This window comes from Oncorhynchus gorbuscha, linkage group LG22, assembly GCF_021184085.1.
Source record: "Oncorhynchus gorbuscha isolate QuinsamMale2020 ecotype Even-year linkage group LG22, OgorEven_v1.0, whole genome shotgun sequence".
Lineage (NCBI taxonomy): Eukaryota > Metazoa > Chordata > Actinopteri > Salmoniformes > Salmonidae > Oncorhynchus > Oncorhynchus gorbuscha.
The window spans coordinates 9693870-9703597 of record NC_060194.1 but is presented as its reverse complement, the minus strand read 5'-3'; the positions used below and the strand labels follow the sequence as shown (position 1 = coordinate 9703597).

At 40.9% G+C, this 9728-nt stretch overlaps 1 long non-coding RNA gene across 1 annotated transcript; it reads left to right on the top strand.

The window, feature by feature from the left end:
- The first annotated feature begins 5988 nt into the window (after nt 1-5988).
- On the top strand, nt 5989-8476 carry LOC124009828. Its single transcript, XR_006834326.1, has 3 exons — nt 5989-6031; nt 8066-8183; nt 8401-8476. It is a non-coding gene; the product is annotated as an uncharacterized LOC124009828 (long non-coding RNA).
- The last annotated feature ends 1252 nt before the right edge of the window (nt 8477-9728 follow it).

Here is a 9728-nt window from a genome sequence, read left to right as displayed (position 1 = left end):
TATATATATTTTTTTTTACCTTGCTGGCTCGGGTTTTCGAACCAGCAACCTATCAGTTACTGGCCCAATGCTCTTAACCGCTAGGCTTAACTGCTAGGGGGGAGATTTTAAGGGATATTTTCACCCACATTTCTAAATTAAATATTTTGAGGGAAGGTTGATTATCCAGGTCAAATGGTTGAACAGGGACAAGGGAGTGAGGAAAGTGAATTGGGGTGGCAGAAGCTTCAAGGTTAGAAAGGCAGGCCGATATTTGAACCCCCGATCTGCCTGCGGGGGCATCCGGCAGCCTGAGGGTTAACAGATACAATATCTCTGTATACTACCTACTACTGTGGTACCCTTGAGCAAGGCACATTACCCCTAAGTGCCCATGAGCTGCCCCCAGACTGTGATGTGTGTCAGGTTAGTTACTGTGACAGAATACCTGTGCAAATGCCCAATAAAGCAAGTATGGTCAAATGAAGGCCAGACTATCTATGATAGCTGTGCATGTAATGTATTTAGTCCCAAAGTGGCTGAATGGTTCTAAGAGGCTCTGGTGAAGTTAAGTCTTTCAAGTTTCCATTAAGGTTGTACTATTGGTTATAGATGACAATATGGAAGACATAGATGCTGTTTTATACATGGTCAATGAAAATCTGTGTGTTTTCCCCCTCAAAGCTCTGTCCCCACTTTCAAAAATAATTTCTCAGTTTTACTTAACCTCGAACTTTGGAATCAAAGAGGCCAGGATCCACTCAGTCAGCGTATCTTTACAAAGCTGTGCAGAGGCCTTGACCTCTGCATTTAAGTACAGAAATAAAGAAATGTTAGAAACATAGCTAGCAAGCGAGGTAAGTAGATAAACTAATTTGGCTGCATCAAATCACGTTAGCTAGCTAAAATAATTTGCATCCATGCTCCTCAACTTCACAAGTCCGACTAAAGCTGCCACTGTCAGAAACCATTGAAAATGAGTACAGCTAACTAACTCCATAATCCCCATGCAAGCAAGAGATAACCAAACTATTTACCAGGCTTAAATTAAAGAAAAATCTAGCTATGTAAACAAAGCTAGCCAGCTAACATAGCTAACGAGTAAAACAGTGTCCAAGACAGTCCAGAAGTGTCAGACTTAGCTAGCTAAGGTAGCTAGCTAAAGTTAGCTAGCTACCATTACAGACACTGACATAATTATAGCTAGCCATCAAAAATAAAAAATAAATGTGCATTTATTTATATTCTGTGACACTAGCAGTAAGCTAGTGTCACAAGCATGGTCTAGATGGCTAACATTAGTTAGCTGTACTGGTTTTCAATGTTTTTTTATGACAGTGGCTAGCTAAAGTTACCACAGCCAGAGATATTAGCACAGTCGTTAACTAGCTAATGCTAACGGTAGCTAGCCACCTAATTATGATAGGACAACCTATTTAACCTGAATGAACATCAAATTCATAATGTTTGTTACACACCATTTTCATGGTTTTCAGTCAGCCAAAACACCCTTAGTCTGTCAAGATAACTTTAGCCGTTTTCCAGTCACTCAGTCACACTAGAATGATAATACTTGAAAGTATGCTATTCATTGACTACAGCTCAGTGTTCAACACCATAGTTCCCTAAAAGCTCATCAATAAGCTAAGGATCCTGGGACTAAACAAAGGACCCTGGGACTAAACACCTCCCTCTGCAACTGGATCCTGGACTTCCTGACGGGCTGCCCCCAGGTGGTAAGGGTAGGTAACAACACATCCACCATGCTGATCCTCAACACAGGTGCCCCTCAGGGGTGCGTGCTCAGCCTCCTCCTGTACTCCCTGTTCACTCATGGCTGCATGGCCAGGCACAATTCAAACACCATCATTAAATTTGCTGATGACACAATAGTGGTAGGCCTGATCACCGACAACAATGAGACGGCCTATAGGGAGGAGGTCAGAGACCTGGCTGTGTGGTGCCAGGACAACAACCTCTCCCTCAACATGATCAAGACAAAGGAGATGATTGTGTACTAAAGGAAAAAGAGGACCGAGCACGCCCCCATTCTCATCAACAGGGCTGCAGTGAAGCAGGTTGAGAGCTTCAAGTTCCTTGGTGTCCACATCAACAAACTAACATGGTCCAAACACACCAAGACAGTCGTGAAGCGGGCACAACAAAACCTATTCCTCCTCAGGAGTGAAAAGATTTGGCATGGGTCCTCAGATCCTCAAAAGGTTCTACAGCTGCACCATCAAGAGCATCCTGACCGGTTGCATTACTGCCTGGTATGGCAACTGATCGGCCTCCGACCGCAAGGTACTACAGAGGGTAGTGCGAACGGGCCAAGCTTCCTGACATCCAGGACCTCTATACCAGGCGGTGTCAGAGGAAGGCCCTAAAAATTAAAATGGCTACCCAAAATTCAAATGGCTGCCCAGTCAAATGGCTACCCAGACTATTTGCATTGCACCCCCCTAACTCTGTACATACTGTACATGTACATACTACCTCAACTAACCGATGCCGCCGCACATCGACTCTGTACTGGCACCCCCTGTATATATTGTTACTTTTTACTGCTGCTCTTCAATTATTTGTTACTTTTATCTCTTATTATTTTCTGTATTTTTTTGTATAAATTGCACTGTTGGTTAGAAGCTCATAAGTAAGCATTTCACTGTAAGATCTACACCTGTTGTATTCGGAGCATGTGACAAATACAATTTGATTTGATTTAGGTGGACTTCACGCGCTGGTGGAAGGAGAATTAACCCACTGGCTGGGGGAAATATCCATAGCCCAACCTTAATAACCCAGCACCAACAACCCAACCTCGCTGTATTTATAGAAAACAACCAGAAAACTACAACTATTGACCCAGTGCCTGCAACCCAGCAATTGTGTCATCCAAACAAACCAAAAATAATGTTGAGTGTAACTTGCATCTCAAAGCCATGCATAAAAGAAGCCTTGACCTGTCTGGTGTGCACATATTTCTCTGTCCTTAGTTTGATTGAAGGCCTCAATCTGTATTTTTGCCATGCAACTGATTGCTTCTGGAAAGAGAGAGGAACAACACATGCTCAAGATGAGCTAGCTACTAGTTTAAAGCAATGAAACATCTAATTGTTACAAATAATTAATGTATGGGCTACATTTATGAAGACAATACACTAATTTATCACTCAAAAGTGTTATGAGTAAGTGCACCACAAACATATTTCCATATTTCCAATACATCCTCTTCCAACACCATGGGTAGGTGAAGGGTATCCATCTGCAAAGTGAAGTTTTGCTCTGATGTCAAATCAACTCATATTATTGCTAGCTAGCTAACATGCTAATGAACCGTGACACTAGCATATTGACATGCATATTCGTATTAAAAGACAGCAATGTATTTACCTAAAAATGTAAGTGTTTAGACAAATCATTAGTTAGCTAGCTAACTAGCACATGAATTGTGCAAACGTTGGCTAACTTACAGCAAGCACTAGCCAGTCAGTCGGTGGCGCTGACAGATTGAAACTGGTATCAACAAAATGTGTTTCACTCTATCCTATAACACATGACATTGTTAACTAGGCGTCATTTAGCTAATAAAATGTTAAAGTTTATTAGGAAGTTTAACAAGTTAGACACTCACCGGACAACTTTGGTACAGTAGGTACTGTAAAAGAAATGCGTTCTCCCAAACCCGGAGAACCCAGAATAATCCGTCGGACTGACAGATGGTGAAGTGTGATTCATCACTCCAGAGAATGCATTTCCCACTTCTCCAGAGTCCAATGGCGGCGAGCTTTACACCACTCCAGCCGAAGCTTGGCATTACACATTGTGATCTTAGGCATGTGGGCTGCTGCTCGGCCACGGAAACCCATTTCTTGAAGCTCCTGACTAACAGTTATTGTGCTGATGTTACTTCCAGAAGCAGTTTGGAACTCAGTATGTGATGTTTACCAACCAAGTTTATGCAGTAACTTCATGGCCATACGGTGATGAATATGACACAACATGTTTTAACTTAGTGAATTGAAAGCAAAATGGCACTTCATTTTATCTAACTAGACAAGACAGTTAAGAATGAATTCTTATTTTCAATGACAGCCTAGAAGAAGTGGGTTAACTGCCTTGTTCAGGGGCAGAACAACATATTTTTACCTGGTCAGCTTGGGGATTCGATCTTGCAACTTTATGGTTTTTAGTCCAACGCTCTAACCACTAGGCTACCTGCCATATTTTATTCAGGTATGCAATTAAATCTACCACAAAGTGTAAAGTCACTATTTATTTAACACATTTCAAAGTGTCTCAACACAATTTATAGTGCACTTTATTCAAGGCAATATTCCAGTTTGTACCCTAGCTTATCAGCACACTACTGTATTTGACCCCATCCTGGTACCAGCCAAGAACCAGAGTGGTCATACTCATGAGTCCTTTTCCATGGATACCCTGTGACATCATGATGAATGGCTTTGCATTAGGTTGAGGCGGGTAGGAGGTGGCCTCCTCACCGACCGAGAAAAACATGATGATCCTAGAGCAGGTCCTTATAATTAAACTAATCTTTTGAGCAGTGGTAGGGGTGTTTTTTTCTTTCCGCCGATGAAAAGAAATAACAGTGGGGACAAGGTTTCTGCCGTGCAAGGCACATTTTATGCAGCACACTCAGTTAATGGAATGATTATAGAGGTAGGGTGCACACCTCTGTGTACTGTGTTTGTATGCATGGTTATGTAAACAAGTGAACATAGGAGTCTGCTCTTCTTTTGTGTGTGTGCGTGTGTAACTCTCTTATAGTTCTTCTCCAATAATAAAGGGATCTGCTATCTCTGACACAGTACTCACACAAGGCATTATAAAATATAGAAAAAGTTTTTTAAAGAATACGAGCCAAAGGTTTCGCCATAGTATGTCTGAATGTGGGAACAGTGGTGTTCATGAAGCCTGTTTTAATAATTATTTTAATGAATTAGCCACACTGTCCAACCTTTCCCCAAAATATGTTTAAGGAATGACGGAGCAGCAGACATGTTTGTATATTATGATAAGAACACACAATCCTGACTACCTTAAATTCCATACCAATACCCATGAGTTAACGTAATAGAGGCTACAAAACACCTGCCCAACACAGATTCAGATTATACAAAGATTATAGCACTACATATCCTCTGTTCATAAGGGACAGCTATACATCTTAAGCAGTATCCCAATGTTTACGTGCCTTAGTGAGTTGATGCCTTGTGTTTTAATGTATGGACATCCTTGTGAATTATTACAGAGGCATAGGGAAGACACATCCTCCTTAGGGATGAGCCAACTAATTAAACAAGGTTTTGTATGGAAGTGGAAGCGAGTTGAACAGCATAGTTTTTAACCTGTGACAGATAGACACAGAGTCCCATGGTGGGCTTCTATCACAGTGTGGGTGATGCACTGATGCAAGGCGGCCAGATGTTTGTAGAAATTAAGGGTGGAGAAGCACAAAATGGGACATTGCTGACTTGACGTTTATTGGGATGAGTCTTGTCCTGGAGGCAGAATTGAGCAATTCCTGCTAGATCAGGTATATTGATGACTCTTACCCTACGAGGTCTAGAGCCTGCTGATTTTCTGTTCTACCTGATAAGTAATTGCACACACCTGGTGTCCCATGTCTAAATCAGTCCCTGATTAGAGGGGAACAATGAATAAATGGAGTGAAACTGGCGTTGAGTTGAGTTTGAAGGTGCTAGATGTGCCAGCTGCAAAGTCAAAATGGTCTATATTGCTTTTTGGTCTTAATTTGAGGGTAGGTTTAGGCATTAGGGTTAGCAGTGTGGTTAGGTTTAAAATCTGATTTTAGGATTTTGTGGCTGTGCTAGCTAGTGACCACTCTGTAGCGCTTCCTCCAGTACACGAGTCATCCCAATAAATGCTAACCTGTGACTTAACCCCCCGTCGGCCTTTATTTATATATTGCCGTGTAATGTTTTTGTGGCTGATGTATCTGTCATTTGTAAAGTGACAGTGGGTTTCACCTTTGCATTTCATTCGTCTGGTTCGTACAGTGCCTTCAGTAAGTATTCACACCCTTTGACTTTTCCACATTTTGTTGTGTTACTGTCTGAATTTAATGGATCAAATTGTGAGTTTTTGTCACTGGCCTACACACAATACCCCGAGGCGGCAGGGTAGCCTAGTATTTAGAACATTGGACTAGCAGCTGAAAGGTTGCAAGTTCAAATCCCTGAGCTGGCAGTTCCTAGTCTGTCATTGAAAAAAATAATTTGTTCTTAACATGACTTGCCTAGTTACATAAATATAAAAAAATACCCCATAATGTCAAAGTGGAATTATGTTTATCGAAACTTTTACAAATGAATAAAAATAAACTACTTGTCTGACTGACTACTTGTCTTCAGTAAATAAGTCACCACCTATTTTTATGACAACCTAAATAAGTTCAGGAGTAGAAATTTGCTTGACTCACTCTGTGTGCAATAATGGTGTTTAGCATGATTTTTGAATGACTACTACTCTGACCCCACATATACAATTATCTGTAAGGTCCCTCAGTTGAGCAGTGAATTTCAAACACAGATTCAACCATAAAGACCAAGGAGGTTTTCCAATGCCTCGCAAAGAAGGACACCTATCGGTAGATGGATAATTTTTTTTGACATTGAATATCCCTTTAAACATGGTGAAGTTATTAATTACACTTTGTATGCACCCAATCACTACAAAGATACAGGCGTCCTTCCTTACTCAGTTGCCGAAGAGGGAATAAACCACAGGGATTTCACCATGAGGCCAATGGTGACATTAAAACAGTTACAGAGTTTAATGGCTGCGATAGAAAACTGAGGATGGATCAAAAACTGTCACGCCCTGGTCGAAGTATTTTGTGTTTATCGTCATTTATTTGGTCAGGCCAGGGTGTGACATGGGTTTTTGTATGTGTTGTGTATGTAGTGGGATTATAGCTTAGTGGGGTGTTCTAGGTAAGTCTATGGCTGCCTGAAGTGGTTCTCAATCAGAGGCAGGTGTTTATCGTTGTCTCTGATTGGGAACCATATTTAGGCAGCCATATTCTTTGGTTGGGTTGTGGGTGATTGTCCTTAGTGTCTTGATGGCCTTATTCTGTGTTAGTTTGCACCAGTTTAGGCTGTTTCGGTTTTCATTACGTTTTGTTGAGTTTATATTTTGATTCGTGTTACGTTGTTTTATTAAACATGGATCGCAAATCTACATGCTGCAGTTTGGTCCGACTCTCCTTCACCACATGAAAACCGTTACAAAAACATTGTAGTTACTTCACAATACTAACCTAAATGACAGATTGAAAAAAAAGAAGCCTGTACAGAATACAAATATGCCAAAACATGCATCCAGTTTGCAACAAGGCACTAAAGTAATACTGCAAAGAAATGTGGGGCAAATCCAATCCAATATATTACTGAGTACCATTCTCCATATTTTCAAGCATAGTGGTGGCTGCATCATGTTACGGGTATGCTTGTAATCGTTAAGGACTGCGGAGTTTTTCAGAATAAAAATAAATTCTAATTCTTTTATCATGACCAGGCCCCATGCCTGTCTCAGAGCAGCACAAAACGGTGCTGAAATATTTGACCACATGTGGGTAGGCTATTGCTTCAAATCCTATTATAACAATTGGATGACTGGGAGTTTCAGTAAGCAACAATTTGTTGCCTTCATTAGCCTACTTTATATATTTTTTTCTGTTATTCAGTGGTATTTATTCCCTTAGGAATTTGTTATGGATCCATCCAGATGTGGTTAGAAAACAGTGCATTTGGTGGACTTGGTAAGAGTCTATCGTCCTCCTGATAGCCCATCAAGGTTGGAAGGCTTATTTTGTAAAATACTGTTAGACTTGGGGATTATGGTCACGGACAGTGCTATTCGCAAACACTATCATCAGATGCTTGTGTTACGCCGAACGTCAAAGCCCAGGGAAATGATCAGGGACAGTAGGCTACAATACTGTACTGTAGGCCTAATAATGTAAAAAATGATGCTTAAATAAATCTACTGCTGGTCTTTACTGTCTGCTGCACATTTTCACATTGTATTCTATTTCCAGCAAGACTATTCAAGCGATTGGCTCACTGATGGATGAAGATGATGAGTGATCGGCAAAGGCCTTCTGGAGTCCCAAGTATTCCCTCAAACTCTGTGTCTCTATGTGTTTGTTTTTGATGGTAAGTTTAGCTATTTACAAAGCAAAAGGTACATCAAATATTGTAGGCTACACCTCATGGACTGCTATGTGTTCCACAATAATTCACCACATCGTTTCTTTCAAGGTAGGATTATAGCAGTATTTTGTTATGTTTAGGCCTATTTACATGTATATTTCTAGTGTTGTACCTTATGTTGGCGGTTAGGCTAAAGGTCTTTTTTCTTCTCTAAATGCAGACATTGACCCAAAACACATTGCCACCCGGGTTTGCATTGCAAATGAGGGCATAAACTGGGTCAAGACGCCAGCAGAGTAAGTAGACCTATGTATAAAATAAAGGTCAAATAAAAATCCAACACTTTTAACTGCCCATTACTCAACACTAGTGAGACTCATGTGATCTATGGTAGGCTTACAGTATATGTAAAAATATATATGTTTTTTAACCCCTTCTTCTCTTCAATTTCGTAGTATCCAATTGGTAATAAGGGGCTATAATTGTCTCAAAGCTGCAACTCCTGTATGGACTCCGGAGAGGCGAAGGTTGAGAACCCAACCAAGCCGCACTGCTTCTTGACACAATGCCCACTTAACCCGGAAGCCAGCAGCACCAATGTGTCAGTGGAAACACCCAGCCTGCCACAGGAGTAGCTAGTGCGCAATGGGACATGGACATCCCTGCTGTCCAAACCCTCCCCTTACCCAGACAATTTTGCACCACCCCATGGGTCTCTCGGTCGTGGCCTGCTGCGACAGAACCTGGACTTGAACCCAGAATCTCTAGTGGCACAGCTAGCCTTAAACCACTGTGCCACTCGGGATGCCCTAAAAATAAAAAAATTCTCTACATGTAGGTCTCTTGATTTAAACCCAATCGCACTTGTTTGGCATCAAATGAAAACATTCATCCGTAACTCTGCCAAGCCTACAAGCACAGATGAACTGGTGAAGGCCATGAAGACATTTTGGCTTGAGAAATTGGCAATACAACAATGCAACACATACATTGATCATCTCAGCAAGGTTTTACCTGTGGTTGTGGAGCTGGGGGGAAGTGCAACTAAAAGGTAGTTGAAATAAACATCAGCATTTTGAAAGTATTTTTATCTTTAGACTACTTCACTTCTCATGGTATTTGTTGTCTGTAAAAAAGTTTAGTTTTAGTGTGGATTTTGCTCTTGCGTATTGTGCATTTGGAATAGGCACGTGAACAAAACGGAGGTATTTGGACATAAATATGGACGTAATCGAACAAAAAAAACATTTCTTGTGGGAGTCCTGGGAGTGCATTCCAACGAAGATCAGCAAAGGTAAGTGAAGCTGTATAATGCTATTTATGACTTTTGTTGACTCCACAATTTGACGGGTAACTGTATGGCTTGCTATTGTGGCTGAACGCTGTTCTCCGATTATTGAATATTGTGCTTTTGCCGTAAAGCTTTTTTGAAATCTGACACAGCTGTTGCATTGAGAACAAATTTATCTTTAATTCAATGTAAAATATGTATCTTTCATCAAAGTCTATGATGAGTATTTCTATAATTTGATGTGGCTCTCTGCAATT